Here is a 13,662-nt window from a genome sequence, read left to right on the forward strand (position 1 = left end):
GTGTTGGTATAGCCCCCATATATACCGATCTCCCGATTTTATTTTTTGGGCTTCTAGAAAACGTACTTTCTATCCGATTTGTCTAAAATTTAAAATCTAGAATTATTTTAAGATCACAAATAGATGTAACGGAAATGAGGTGAATCAGCCCATGCAGTATTATAGCCCACGTATAAAGGGTGATACGGTCAAAATTTGGTGTAAATCGGTGAAATCGTTTATTTAAAAAATCAAATTAAATTTCTTTTTCAAGTTCAATTTGTATAAAATTCAGGAAAAATATTCAGTTAGGCTTTCGCTTTTCCAAATCCGAATTGCCGGGCCTCACGCTTGACACCTGTCATCAGATTTTGTACAGCCACCTTGTCCACCTTCTTCGCCGCAGAAAGCCAGTTTGCCTTGAACTGCTGCTCGTCCTTAGCAGTTTTTTTGGTCTTCTTTAGGTTCCGCTTGACAATAGCCCAGTATTTTTCAATTGGGCGGAGCTCTGGCGTGTTGGGGGGGTTCTTGTCCTTGGGAACCATCTGCACGTTGTTGGCGGCGTACCACTCCATGGCCTTTTTACCGTAATGGCAAGATGCCAAATCCGGCCAAAACAGTACGGAACAATCGTGTTTCTTCAGGAAAGGCAGCAGACGTTTATTCAAACACTCTTTCACGTAAATTTCTTGGTTGACAGTCCCGGAAGCTATGAAAATGCTGCTTTTCAAGCCACAGGTACAGATGGCTTGCCAAACCAGATATTTCTTTGCGAACTTTGACAGTTTTATGTGCTTGAAAATATCTGCTACCTTTCCCCTTCCTTTTGCCGTATAAAACTCCTGTCCCGGAAGCTGCTTGTAGTCGGCTTTGACGTAGGTTTCGTCGTCCTTTACCACGCAGTCAAACTTCGTCAGCATCGTCGTGTACAGCCTCCGGGATCGCGCTTTGGCCGTCGTATTTTGTTTATCATCGCGATTTGGAGTCACTACTTTCTTGTAAGTTGATAGTCCGGCTCGTTTTTTGGCTCGATGCACGGTTGTAGACGATACACCCAGCTTATTTCCGGCATCTCGGAGAGAGAGGTTAGGGTTTCGCTTGAAACTACCGGCAACTCTCTTTGTCGTCTCAGCGGCTTCCGGTTTTCGATTTCCCCCCGATCCAGACTTCCTGGCTGTCGACAAACGTTCCCCAAACACTTTAATTACATTTGTAACGGTTGATTTGACAACTTTTAGCGATTTTGCCAGTTTTGCGTGCGAGTAGCTCGGATTTTCGCGATGCGCGAGCAAAATTTTGATACGCTGCTCTTCTTGCTTGGACGTCATTTTGACAACTGAAGAGTGAATTCCAAAATCAAAATAGGAGCAACATTCTACACACACACACCATCAAAATGAGGGGTGTTCAGGTTTTTTAAATGCAAAATTGAAAGAAATACGTCAAGTTTATATTGACCAAATTTTGACCGAATCACCCTTTAGACCGATCTCACGATTTTCCTCCAACGGCAGTAGTTTTTATCCGATTTTCATGAAGTTGTAACACAAGATTGTTTTGAAAATTCGCCCTATTTTCATCGATATATTTTGAACCACTTAACTTATCACAGATCTTATTATACACGTTTGTTCGACATCTCAATACCTTGCATTCAAGTACAAACAACGATATAATCGGACATTTCTAGCTCGAGTTATAATTTGTTTATAAACAAAAAAAGTGAACTCTCTATTTCACTAAAGCCAATTTAACTTTCGTTTAGTTCATGGAATTATTATGTTTGGAGAAAGTTTCCTCTACTGTAATAATTTTTTGTTAGTTAAATTAGCTGAACCCGAGGCAAAAAATATACACAAATGAAGGATAAAGATTAACTAAATTCGTGTTTTCCACAAAATAGTTCAATATTTCTTTAAATTTGTAAGTTTTACTACAAATGCGTTCATCATGAACTTCGTATGTCACTAAAGATATTCTTGCAATTTTCAACTCCAATTTTTTCCTTCAAACTACAAAATTTTCTTTAATAAGTGAAAAAACTTAATTATGTCTAATAAATTTTCTTGAATTTGTCGAAAAATATTTAGTTATTTTTATGACATCGGCGAGATGCCAGCGTTTGTTATACTGTTTAGTTAAAATTTTCTAAAAATATTCAAAATTTTCCAAAATTAACCGAATTTTTCTTCCTGGTGGATTTTCTGTTTTTTCACTATAGTGAAAAAAAGTCAGCAAACCTAAAAATAACGGGATATCTCAAAAACGGTTTCATAAAAATATTTTTAACCTTCATTTTCGAATTCAGCAGATCAAATACATAAGAAAATTCATCAAATGTACATTTTCAGTGTAAACTAATGTTAACAAACACCACACAAAAATTCATATTTGGATATAAAAAAACAAGACCACTTCGGTATTAGGGAGATAACACAAAGGGGGGCAAAAAAAGCAGCTGATTTTTATCAATTTAGAATCTTGAAATATTAGCCAATAAACCACAAAAAATCCCATTGGAAACTTCAGGGGGGAATACAACTAAAACTTTACATGAAATTTACATATAAGAACGAACGAACACAAAACAATGGGACTTACAAAAATTGATTTTATAACAAATTTAAAACAAGTTTTACACAGTTTTTTTTATTTTAAAATATAGTTTATACCATTTAATTCAAAATTCATTTCGATTTATTTCGATATCATTTTTTTCTTTTGTTTTATTTATTTAAAAGTGCACTTAATTTTATACTTTTTCACACTTCAAAAACCAACTGCTTACTTACTCTCTCTTTTGAAGCCGTTCTCAAAGAGTACAGATGGAATAAAACAAAAACAAATACACATTGTAAAACCTTGTTTACATAAGAAACAGTGATGCCACACTTTTTGACTAATTTCTAACTTTGATTTTTTATTTTTGGCCAAAGGGATCGATCACTGTGGGCCGGTGGCACCTGCTTTTGTCAAATCTCAACAACCATATTAGGATTTTTGTATTTTCTATGTAAAATTGCCAGTTTAATGCCAGATGAAAGCTATTAGATTCGGATAATTTAATATTACAAACACTTCTAAATAGGCGCAACAAAAATAAATTATTGAATTATTTAATTCGTTTTTTTTTATACCCACCACCCAATGGGTATAATAAGTTTGTCATTCTGTTTGTAATGCATTGAAATATCGATTTCCGACTATGTAAAGTATATACATTCTTGATCAGGGAGAAATTATAAGACGATATAAGCATGTCCGTCTGTTGTACTCACGCTACAGTAATGATGCTATCGTCCTGAAATTTGGGACAGATATGTCTTTTGTCTGCACGCAGACTAAGTCCGAAGATGAGCTATATCGGTCCAGGTTTTGATATAATCCCCATATAAACCGACCTCCCGATTTGGGTTCTTGGGCTTATAAAAATCTTAATTTTTATCCAACTTGTCTGAAATTGGAAATTTAGATGTATTTTATGACCATAAATAGGTGTGTCCAAAATAAGGTGTATCCGTCCATGTTTTGGTATAGCCCCCATATAGACGGATCTCTCGATTTTACTTCTTGGGCTTATAGAAACCGTAGTTTTTGTCCAATTTGCCTGAAATTGGAAACCTAGAGGTTTTTTAGGACCATAAAGAGGTGTGCCGAAAATGGTGAGTATCGGTCCATGTTTTGGTATAGCCCCCATATAGACCGATTTCCCGATTTTATTTCTTGCGCTTCTACAATCCGAATTTTTTTTATCCAATTTGCCTGAAATTGGAAATCTAGAGGTATTTTCGGCCCATAAAGAGGTGTGCCGAAAACGGTGAGTATCGGTCCATATTTGAGTATAGCCCCCATAAGAACGATCCCCCGATTTAATTCCTTGGGTTTCTAGAAACCGTAGTTTTTATCCGATTTGCCTGAAATTGTAAATATTCTGATATTTTAGGCTCACAAAAACGTGTATCGGATTAAGTTTTTATCGGTCCATTTGGTAGTGCCTCCATATGACCGATTTCACTTTTTGAGGGTATAGAAGGCGCACTGATCATGAAAATTGCTTGAAACTCAATGTAAAATTTCCAGATTTTACTTCTCGCGTGAAAATTGGCTGATTTAATATTTCAAATCAAGACGTTATTTTATAATTTTCTTGCACACTTACAAGAGATATTAATGATTCCCCTAAAACTCACACAAAAATGATTCTTATAAATCATGGTGGTGGGTATTTAAGGTTCGGTCCAGCCGAACATATGGTTGACTTAGTAACGCAAACTGTTCCTTCGAAGTAAATGTGAAGTACATTTTTTTTAAACAAGTTTGCTCTCAGTTAAAAAAAAAAACTCGGGAATGCCCAGCGAATTGGGCTGAGTTCGGCTAGTCATACATAAATATTAGAAATTTCTTAAGTATTACTGCACTTACCCTTTGGTGAAAATTTAATTTAGCTTTTGTTATCTGTAATGGGATAAGAAAATGAAAACTTAAATTAACATACTCTTGTTTTTATAAAAAATTTAAAAAATATGTATAAATTAACATAATTCATTACTGGTATCTAAAGTTATTTAAATTTAACACTGTTATTGTATTTCGTAGTTCTATAAAACTATGCTAATTAAAAATTCCAAATTTTATGATATAAATAGGTTTGAATGAAGATTCACCAATCACTGAAAAAAACATGTCCGATTCCAAACAGAGGCGGAGAATTGAAGGAAGTATACAATTATGACACAATTCTCTTTTAAATTTGAGTTTTGCGTACTTGATTCTAGGAAAAAAACTTTTAATTTATTCTTTTTTCAGTTTTTTTTCATTCAAAGTCCTTTTAAAACATGTTAACGATACTTTAAATTGCTAGACTTAAAGTAGAAATTATGCTATGCTTCACATGAAAAACGTCTTTAAAAGAAAGTATTGAAAAACATCTCCGATCTGTAAACGCTTTCTATACCCTCCACCATAGGATGGGGGTAATTAACTTTGTCATTCCGTTTGTAATACATCGAAATATTGCTATATATTAAAGTATATATATTCTGGGTCGGGGTGAAATTCTGACTAGGTCTGAGCATGTCCGCCCGTCCGTCTGTTGAAATCACGTTAACTTCCGAACGAAACAAACTATCGACTTGAAACTTGGCACAAGTAGTTGTTATTGACGTAGGTTGGATGGTATTGCAAATGGGCCATATCGGTCCACTTTTACGTATCCCCCATATAAACCGATCCCCCAATTTAGCTTGCGGAGCCTCTAAGAGAAGAAAATTTCATCCGATCCGGCTGAAATTTGGTACATGGTGTTAGTATATGGTCTCTAACAACTACGCAAAAATTGGTCCACATCGGTCAGTAATTATATATAGCCCCCATATAAACCGATCACCAGATTTGACCTCCAGAGCCTCTTGGCCAAAATTCATCTGATTCAGTTGATATTTGGTACGTGGTGTTAATATATGGCCTCAAACACCCATGCAAAAATTGGTCGAAATCGGTCCATAATTATATATAGCCCCCATATAAACCGATCCCCAGATTTGAAATCAGGAGCCCCTTTGAAGAGCAAAATCCATCCGATTCGGTTGAAATTTGGTACGTGATGTTAGCATATGGTATCCAACAACCATGCAGGATTTGGTTCATATCAGTTAATAATTATATATAGCCCCCATATAAACCGATCCCCATATTTGACCTCCGGTGCCTTTTCGAGAAGCAAAATTCATCCGATCTGGTTGAAATTTGGTACGTGGTGGTAGTATACGATATTTAACAACCATGCCAAAAGTGGTCCATATCAGTCCATAATCATATATAGCCCCCATATAAACCGATCCCGAGATTTGGTTTTGGAACCTCTTGGAGGAGTAAATTTGTACTATACATGGCCGTTAACAACCATGTCTAACTAGGTACATATCGGTCTATAGTTATATATAGCCCTCAGATAAATCGATCCCCTATCATACAAAAATTGGTCCATATCAAGTTCATAATTGTATATAGCCCCCATATAAGCGACCCCCATATTTCAATTCTGGCTCCCTACGTACCGTGCAAAAGTCCATAGCGATTCGTAATTATTTGTAGACTTACCTATACATAACTTTTTTGTCTAATATATACCACGTATGGACTAACTCACAATTCAGAAAACGATTTAAGATACCACAACGCAAGTCATTCGATTGTGGATGACAGTATTTCGTAGAAGTTTCTACGCAATCGGTTTATATGTAATTATAGACCGATATGGACCAATTTTTGCATGGTTGTTAGCGGCTATATACTAACACAATGTACCAAATTTCAACCAAATCGGATGAAATTTGCTCCTCCAAGAGGCTTCAAAACCAAATTTGGGGATCGGTTTATAAGGGGTCTATAAATGATTGTAGACTGATATGGACCAATTTTGTCATGGTTGTTAAAGACCATATACTTGCTACTCCAAGAGGCTCAGGAGGTCAAATCTGGGGATCGGTTTATATGGGGGTTATATATAATTACGGACCGATATGAATCAATTTGTTCATGGTTATTAGAGACTATATACGTACACCACGTACCAAATTTCAACCGAATCGGATGAATTTTGCTCCTCCTAGGGGCCCTGGAGGTCAAATCTGGGGATCGGTTTATATGGGACTTGTATATAATTATGAACCGATATGGACCATTTTTTGAATGGCTGTTATATATACATTCACCACGTACCAAATTTCAACCACATCGGATGAATTTTTTTCCTCCAAGAGGCTTCGGTAGTCAAATCTGGGGACCGGTTTATATGCACGCTCACAAAAAATCGCTTCTGTAGCATATATTCCCAAACATATTTTGCTTCAAGCATATACATTTTTGGGTTTTGCCCAAACATTTATATGTTTGATCTCTTCCAATATATAATATGTTTGAAAGCATATTGGTCTAAACAATATATGTTTGGGTAGTCTAAGTTCCAAACATTTTGTATTTTTGCATCCAAATTCAATAATGTTGTCTTGCAAAAAACAATATGTTATTTTGTGAACATAATAATATATGTTTGGAAGCATTTTGCACCCAAAAATATTATATGCTTAAAAAAAACTCCCAAACAAAATTGTGCTCAAAATTTTATTTATTTATTTATTTATTTATTTACAGTCATAATGAATTATGAAAATAAACAGGTAATATAGGTGCTAACAACATAGGTTTTCGACCTGAAAGCTCAAAATTTTGTTTCTGCCTAATTGTATATTCCCTCACATCTTTCTCACTTCCACGAGATTTTTTAGTTCTTAGCACATTTTTCTGTAATACAAACATTGTAGAAGAAATTATTCAATTGTATGATCGTTTTTATTTTAATTTTACCTTTTTCCGGACGGGGATTCGAACAGCGGACCACACAGTTTGTAAGGATCAAAGAAGTAGCTGATCAATTGCCCAAGGAAAAATAAAATGTTAATTTTGTAATAACAAACAACAACCACCAACTTAATTCAATATCGCTCTCTGTTAAATAGCGCTCCAAGCTACTAAACACATATATGTTTATAGGCTATTTCTAAATTAATATATGTTTGCATCCAAGGATATTATATTTACAAACATTTTATGTCCCAAACATAATATGTTCTAACATATTAACATATATGTCCCAAACATGTTATGCTAGTTTATGAACATTATATGCTTGCACTCAAAAATATTGTGTTTAAAAATTTGTGTTCCAAACATATAATGTTTATAGCCAAACATATGAAAAACAGTCTTTCTCATCCGTGTGGGGTCTATATATAATTATGGACCGATAGGGACCAATTTTTGCATGGTTATTAAAGACTATATACGTATCCCACGTACCAAATTTCAACCGGATCGTATGAATTTTGCTCCTCCAAGAGGCTCCCGAGGTCAAATCTGGGGATCGGTTTATATGGGGGTTATATGTATATAATTACGGACCGATATGAACCAATTTGTTCATGCTAGTTTATGAACATTATATGCTTGCACTCAAAAATATTGTGTTTAAAAATTTGTGTTCCAACCATATAATGTTTATAGCCAAACATATGAAAAACAGTCTTTTTCATCCGTGTGGGGTCTATATATAATTATGGACCGATAGGGACCAATTTTTGCATGGTTATTAAAGACTATATACGTATCCCACGTACCAAATTTCAACCGGATCGTATGAATTTTGCTCCTCCAAGAGGCTCCCGAGGTCAAATCTGGGGATCGGTTTATATGGGGGTTATATGTATATAATTACGGACCGATATGAACCAATTTGTTCATGGTTATTAGAGACTATATACGTACACCACGTACCAAATTTCAACCGGATCGGATGAATTTTGCTCCTCCTAGCGGCTCCGGAGTTCAAATCTAGGATCGGTTTATATGGGAGCTATATATAATTATGAACCGATATGGATCAATTTTTGGATGGCTGTTAGAGACTATATACACGCAAAGAAAAAAAACGTTTGGAAAACGTGTACCGAAAACGTTTTTCTTTTGTTAGAGTTTTTTGAATTGCTTCGAAAATTTTAAACTTTTATCACCAAAAAAATTAGTTTGTTACAAAATTTCTATTTTTTCAATAAAAAAAGTTATTTTTGAAATAACAACACAGTCCATTTCGTTTATATCAAACACTGTTCTTTTCTGACTTTAGGTCTTTAATAAGACACATTTGACAGTTCAAAATTTAATATAGTACAATGTAATGTTGAACATTTTTTCGGAATCTTCCGAATATATCTGGAATATATGTAAATAAAAACAAAAGCAAAAAAAAAACTTTGGCCGAAGCAGGGATCGAACCCACGACCCTTGGCATGAGAGTCGGACGTAGCTACCACTGCTCCACGGTGCCAAACTAAATGTTTGTTTCTGTTAAATAAACTTTGTTTATTCGGTTCGTGGGCGCCGCAAGCTATGCTATATAAATATAACTTATATGGATATTTATCTATTGATGACCATAACAGGTACATAGCTCAGTGGCTAGTGTGTTGGCTTACAATGTGCATGGTCCGCGGTTCGATTCTCCGTCCAGGCGAAAGATAAAAAAAATTTTAAAAATTTATAAAATCGTATAATTTCTTCTACTTTGTTGGTATTACAGGAAAAGGTGTTAAGAACTAAAAATCCTCGTGGATGTGAGAAAGATGTGAGGGACAATGCAATTAGCAAGATAATAATGTTTTTTTTTTTGGAGCTAGTCTTTATGAAATTGTTTTTACATCCTGGAGAAGAATAAACGTTTATCACAAAAAGTATATACTTTTCTTCCAAATACACTACCTTACAGCGAAAAGCAAATGAGAAACGAACTTTGTTTGTCTAAAATTTCGTTTGGGAGGAAAGAATTATTTTTTTGCGTGTACGTATCCCACGTACCAAATTTCAACCGGATCGTATGAATTTTGCTCCTCCATGAGGCTCCGGAGGTCAAATCTGGGGATCGGTTTATATGGCGGCTATACGTAAAAGTGGTCCAATATAACCCATTTTCAATACCATCCGACCTACATTAATAAAAACTACTTATGCCAAGTTTCAAGTCGATAGCTTGTTTCGTTCGGAAGTTAGCGTGATTTCAACAGACGGACGGACATGCTTAGATCGACTCAGAATTTTACCACGACCCAGAATATATATACTTTATAGGGTCTTAGAGCAATATTTCGATGTGCTGCAAACGGAATGACAAAGGTAATATACACACCCTCAAAAAATAGCTTCTCTAACATATGTTCCAAACATATTTTGCAAGAAGCACATATATTATTGGATACTGCCGAAACATTAATATGTTTGTTTTATGTGAACATATTATAAGTTTGGAAGCATTTTGAGCCCAAAAATATTATATGCTTGGAAGAATTTTCCCCAAAAAAGATTGTGCTCATTCCCTAACATAATTTTCACTTCCACGAAATTTTTAGTTCTTGGTACCTTTTTCTGTAATTCAATTCAAAATGTGTGTCCATAATGCCAAAATGATAAACAAAACACTTGTCCACACATACATAAAATTCTTCTCACAAGGCGAAAACACATGCAGTTTTTTTTAAATCTCTATGCTCTTGGTTCCGAATGTCTATTCTCTTTACTCCGAATACTCATTCTAATATTCAAATTATATAATATTTAGACTTAAACATATCATTTTGGTCTTATCATAAAGCAGTTTTCGGATACAACATACAACTGTTTCACAGAAATTGTAAACATATTTATGTTTACTCGAAGTTTGTAAATTTATATATGTTTACATTCACACATATTATTTTTATGAAACATTCATGCCCCAAACATAATATATTTTAACATATTAACATATGTGTCCCAAACATTTAGTGTTAGTTTAGGAACATTACATGTTGGCACTCAAATGTATTGTGTTTAAAAATTGTGCCCGAAACACATTTTGTTTATATCGGAACATATGAAAAACATATTTTTCTAACAGTGCACCCCATCCTATGGTGGAGGGTATAAAAACTCGCCTTGTTTTAATACTCAAGGCAAAAATCATTATTTTCATAATTTCGAACCCTGGATTTTCTCTATACATACACTCGAAATATCTGTACATATCATATGCTCTTACGTTTCTCTTCCACCGTTAAATACCTTGCTAATTCTGCATATGTTGTACAATTTCCATGTTTTTTTTCGGTTTTCATTATATCTGTGCGAATTTGTTTTTAACATTTCAAAATTCTTTTATTTGTTTTTCTAAAATGCTGTTTTTTATATTTTGGCGTTAAATGGCGTTTTGTTGAATAATTAATCGGGCAGAAATTGTAAACAAGTCTAAAATTTCTCTTTATAGTTAAAAGCATTTGTGATCTTTGGATTTGCTATGTGAGAAAAAGATATGAGGCTTTGTGAGTAAAATTTTTGAGATGCTATTCTGACATTAATAATATATCGAAAAAGGTAAAAATAAAAAAAAATCAAACATGTAAATATTATATATGAATTGGACTGTGTGTATATATATATATATATATGTTTATTTATACATTGTTTACATTAATATTTTGTTGATCAAAATTTTGTAATGATCATAAGTTTTTGTTCTCTTTTTTATTGCAGATATCCAATCGCCTTATTTGTGATAAATCTAATTGCCGGCTATTGGTGAATGAAACGATCTTGAACAGTCCAGGTCGCAGATGCTCACCATCTTTTCATTGTTTTAATTATTTCATTAGAATGTAAATAGATATGCATTTCAATTCAAGATCAGACGCTACATAAAATTTTGCTATAATTGAAATGTTGAATGAATTATAGCGTAACGACTCCACCCATTGAAGAGTAAGATGTTGTTTCGAAATCATAAATTATGGATGTGTTTCTTTTTGTTGTTTGGTAATGCAATTGGTTGAATTGAATGAGTTATTTAGATTTATTGAAACAGGAAATATTCAAAGATATTTTACAATATTTGTGAATAACACAAAATGTATACGGAGAACCGAGGGCAAATTGTCTTCCATGGGATCACTCAAAAAAGTTTAATTGGTTTAAAGATGTTGATCTTCCCTTAAGGATTTTGGTATTGATTCCGAGCCAAAGATTTGACATTTTTAGTGACCTACCTGACTTTAAATCGACGATCAATAATATTAAAATTAGGATACAGATATCATTTTCGTACTTTTTATGAAAAATCTTCGTATGTTTTATGCGGTAAAACTTGGTATCTTAATACTTCTTAACACCGTCTTCTAAATTGTATGTTAGTCCATATGGGGTATATATTAAACAAACAAAAAAAAATATAATTCCGTTTGACAAAATTTTCTATAGAAATAAAATTTTGACAAAATTTTCTATAGAAATAAAATTTTGACAAAATTTTCTATAGAAATAAAATTTTGACAAAAGTTTTCTATAGAAATAAAATTTTTACAAAATTTTCTATAGAAATAAAATTTAGACAAAATTTTCTATAGAAATAACAATTTGACAAAATTTTCTATAGAAATAAAATTTTGACAAAATTTTCTATAGAAATAAAATTTTGACAAAATTTTCTATAGAAATAAAATTTTGACAAAATTTTCTATAGAAATAAAATTTTGACAAAATTTTCTATAGAAATAAAATTTTGACAAAATTTTCTATAGAAATAAAATTTTGACAAAATTTTCTATAGAAATAAATTTTTGACAAAATTTTCTATAGAAATAAAATTTTGACAAAATTTTCTATAGAAATAAAATTTTGACAAAATTTTCTATAGAAATAAAATTTTGACAAAATTTTCTATAGAAATAAAATTTTGACAAATTTTTAATCCAAAGATTTTGACCATCCTTTAAGGATTTTGGTACTGATTTCGAGCCAAAGATGCGGCTTCTTTAAAATAAAGACATTTTTTACGGATCTCCCTGGATTTAAATCTAGGATCGATAAAATTAAAATTGGATACAGATCTCATTCATCGAATTTTTATTCTCTGATTGCGATATATTAACAAATTCCAGTTTCACAATCCAAATTATGCCAAGTACTTCAAAGTAAAACTGTTTTCTTAATGCTAAAAAAACTTTAAACCAAAGATGCAAATCCTTAAAATAAGTCTTAGCCTATATTTGAAGCGTTTTTATCTTAAATTTAAAAATTCAATATATCAGTTGAGTTAAAGACGATTTCTTTAAATTAAAAAGGTTTTTCTTTATTTTAAGGAACATTTTCCTTACTTCAAAGATCTACAACTTCAACAGAGGGACGCAATTACAAGATTTGTGTCCTAAATTTAATGAAAAAAATTTTTGAGGCAAGGATTACAAACTTTCTTTTAATTAAAATGTCATTATTTTACAGAATTTTGTCCTTAGCATTGGGCAAATTTCGAGTCCTAAAATTTACGTTGAATAATCTTCCATATTAGGTCAATATTTTTTTCAGTGTAGAAACAAAATTTTGCAAGATTTTCTATAGAAATAAAATTTTGACCAAATTTTCTACAGAAATTTTGACAAAATTTTCTATAGAAATAAAATTTTGACAAAACTTTCTATATAAATAAAATTTTGACAGAACTTTCTATAGAAATAAAATTTTGACAAAATTTTCTATAGAAATAAAATTTTGACAAAATCCTCTTTAGTTTATTTCTTAACTGTGACAAAATTAGCTACAGAAATAAAATTTTGATAAAATTTTCTATAGAAATAAAATTTTGACAAAATTTTCTATAGAAATAAAATTTTGACAAAATTTTCTGTGAGAAATAAAATTTTGACAAAATTTTCTATAGAAATAAAATTTTGACAAAATTTTCTAAAAGAAATTTGACAAAAGTTTTCTATAGAAACAAAATGTTTACAAAATGTTCTATAGAAATAAAATTTTGATAAAATTTTCTATAGAAATAAAATTTTGATAAAATTTTCAATAGAAATGAAATTTTGTTAAAATTTCTATAGAAATAAAATTTTGATAAAATTTTCTATAGAAAAAAAATGTTGATAAAACTTTCTATAGAAATAAAATTTTGATAAAAATTTCTATAGAAATAAAATTACGACAAAATTTTCTCTAGAAATAAAGTTTTGCAAAATTTTCTATAGAAATAAAATTTTGCAAAATTTTCTATAGAAATAAAATTTGGCAACATTTTCTATAAAAATAAAATTTTGGTAGATTAGT

The 13,662-nt window shown here is 32.0% G+C and overlaps 1 long non-coding RNA gene across 1 annotated transcript in view; it reads right to left on the reverse strand.

The window, feature by feature from the left end:
• Nucleotides 1–13,662, reverse strand: part of LOC142228077 (uncharacterized) — a 170,696-nt gene that overhangs the window by 96,692 nt on the left and 60,342 nt on the right. Inside the window, exon 2 of the long non-coding RNA XR_012720060.1 lies at nt 4,402–4,434. This is a non-coding gene — a long non-coding RNA (uncharacterized LOC142228077). The remainder of the gene's footprint in view (nt 1–4,401; nt 4,435–13,662) is intronic.

This window comes from Haematobia irritans, chromosome 3 (genome assembly GCF_050003625.1).
Source record: "Haematobia irritans isolate KBUSLIRL chromosome 3, ASM5000362v1, whole genome shotgun sequence".
Taxonomy (NCBI): Eukaryota; Metazoa; Arthropoda; class Insecta; order Diptera; family Muscidae; genus Haematobia; species Haematobia irritans.